The sequence below is a fragment of the Pinus tabuliformis genome, chromosome 9 (assembly GCF_031772625.1).
Source record: "Pinus tabuliformis cultivar Carrire ecotype Pingquan chromosome 9, CPIR1, whole genome shotgun sequence".
Lineage (NCBI taxonomy): Eukaryota > Viridiplantae > Streptophyta > Pinopsida > Pinales > Pinaceae > Pinus > Pinus tabuliformis.
The window spans coordinates 249,560,285-249,563,183 of record NC_142307.1 but is presented as its reverse complement, the minus strand read 5'-3'; positions in this window follow the sequence as shown (position 1 = coordinate 249,563,183).

Below are 2,899 nucleotides of genomic sequence, written 5' to 3'. Positions count from 1 at the left end.
CTGCAGAATTGTCCCTCCCAAAACCAGGCTTTGTTATCAGTGATAAGTGGGATTGATCCAATGGATTCCAATCTAGTGGCATTTAATCATAAAGGATACAAACCTTAGTTATCAGCCTAACTCGCTTTCCTTATACAGGTAAAATCCCTCAACGAAACTGTTCATCGAACAATCATAGATGAGGGGGCATCTACCTGTATTATGTCAATGAGTTGCTGGAAAACTTTAGGCTTGCCACCCTTGTCACGATCATCAACAACATTAAAAGCGTTTGATAGAAGAACATACACGCCATATTGGATATTAAGTAACTTGCAAGTTGAACTGGGGGGCAAGACAGTAGAAATTGAAGTCGAGGTCATTGATGGAAACCTTGACTACAATATCCTACTGGCATGCCCTGGATTTATGCTATGGCTCCTGTTGTGTCAAGATATTTTAAAAATATTGCATTCCCCTCTCAAGGTGTTATTAAAATCATTGACCAAGTAACCTTCCTCCCCAACAGCTCCCAAGTTACTGAAAGCATTCCATTGATCCATGGAAGCTCTCAATCGCTTCAAAATATCGGAGTAGGTCTCATAAAAGACCCTTCCTTAATGGGTACTTTTTCCCTCCCGCCTCCAAGTAATCTGGTAGAAGTGGCCATAGTGGAAACCTATCATATGATATCTTCTACATCATCAAAGATTAAGAAGGACTCTGACCATTTTGATAGTGTTGATCACAACAAGATTTTCATAGTTGAAAATCCAACTGACATGACTCAATTAAGTGATGTTGTACAATATGTACTGGAGGCATTGGAACTAGATCTTTCATTCATGACCCCTTATGAGTTGTGATCAAAGGTCACCAGAGGATAGTTCGTTGACTAGTTTCAACCTCGTTAAAAAATGAAACCAAGGATCTGAGCAGAATTCCTTGTCTTGTGTCAAGCTCATTAAAAAATGAAACAAGCCTGAGCAAAGTTCCAAGTCGAGTCTTTCACTTGATCTCATAAACGAACCTTCATTCCATCAACCTAATTACGGTGAATAATCTGGTGAATGTAACGAAGCTTAGGGGGCATGCACCCTTGTCTATTTTGTGGACAAACCCTGTTGTAGAGATAAGTTTCCCTGTAAGTTATGTGATCAGTTTGAGTGACCTTTCACCTTTGTCTATTTTGTGGACAAAGTGCAGGAAGTGTTTTGTCTAAGTATTGACAGAAAATCATCCTGCTTAACCACAATAAGTTTCCATATGGTTACCGAAGACTTTTTTTTTATGCTGGGGGCATGCAAACCTTTTTATACAAGAAAAAACGACCAATTTCATTTTTTAGCTTTTTAGTGTTTTTAGCTTTTTAGCTTTATAGTTTGGTCGTTCCTAGGTTACATAAAAAGGAAGAAGAGCAATGTTCCTGTAAGGTTCAAGCTCGTTAAAAAATCAACCTACACTGAGCACATGTTGGCACAAGGTTCAAGCTCATTAAAAAATAAACCCACCTTTGGTAAATAACCTTTGTGATCGCTTTGCTATCTGCCCTTTTTGAACTTTGTTTATGTTCCTTCCATCACCTCCATTTTATTTGGCCGACCATACGCTTCCACTTGAATGTTTACCCTTTTGAGTAACATCTGCGATGAGTGATTTTGATTGCCACCCTCTTCACACTGCCATGTTTTGAGAAGTTCCAAACTTACCTGGAACCAGCTGCTACCTAGAAATACCACTCGTTCCTAAAAAGCGAGTCTCTTTTAAAATCTTTTTAGACTCGTTAAATATAAAAAGATTATCGAGCTATTGGCCTTTCCAGCTCGTTAAAGTAAATGGAATGCCATCCCTCTCATATATTTTAATATTTTTGGACTTGAAGGATTATTAAACAAAATTATCGAGTGCTTGTCTTTGTCAGCTCGTTAAAACTATCGAAATGTCATCCCTTTCGTATTATTTTAATATTTTTCGAACTTAAGGGATTATGACCTGAAAAAGGACTGTTGGAGTCTCTTTTTCTTCCATTTTCAAACTCTCTAAACATGAAAAGTACCGAGTTATCTTCGTCGTTAAACTCGTTAAAAAAATAACGACAAAATTGTCCACCTAGATAAGAACGAGTTTCACTAACGCTAGGCTTGCTAAGCACAAAGCGAAAGGTTTGCCCGAAAGGAAAATTATAGACCAAGCATATGTTATCCTCCTCAAGCTTGTCAAAAATAAAGAGGTACTGGTCAGCAATGACTGGGGAAAAATGGGAAGAAAACTTGAAGAACTTTATTGGTAGCAAGTCGCTCTTGAACATGACACTTTCACTCCATCACTGTGATTGAGTTGGGTTGGGTTTTTCTGTTCACCGTCACCATTAGTCTGCCATGCCATCCATGGGGTTAATGCTACCAATCCATATCAATGTCACCAATATGTTCAAGAGAAGTCATTCAGAGAATTCACTATCCAGCAAATGCCTCAACCATTGCATTACATCCACGCTTCATTTTTCATGACCGCCATTCCTAAACCTCATATCATCAGATCGTTTTCACCTCCACAAAAATCATTTTCTCCATTTCGCGTCGTGGATGTGGGATACATCAAGGCCCTCCTATGATAGGTCACTTCTTATCAAAATCAGCTCATTATCCAAGAAGTTGACTTAGAAACAACCCTTTCAGTACTTTGAAGCTTGCATGCCATAATGGAAAGCTTCTCACTTTCGGCGACAGGTTTACATCAATGACCTTCGACCAAAATACTTTGCATGGTGTTTGACATCAACTCATGTATTCATACCACATGAATTGTATTGTAGTACCTTGAGGGTCATCATCATTATCGGTGATTCCTCTCGCATCTTTTAATAGCTTACATTATTGGTTGGTAATTAGATGATGTCTTTCCATGTTCGACTTCAAAA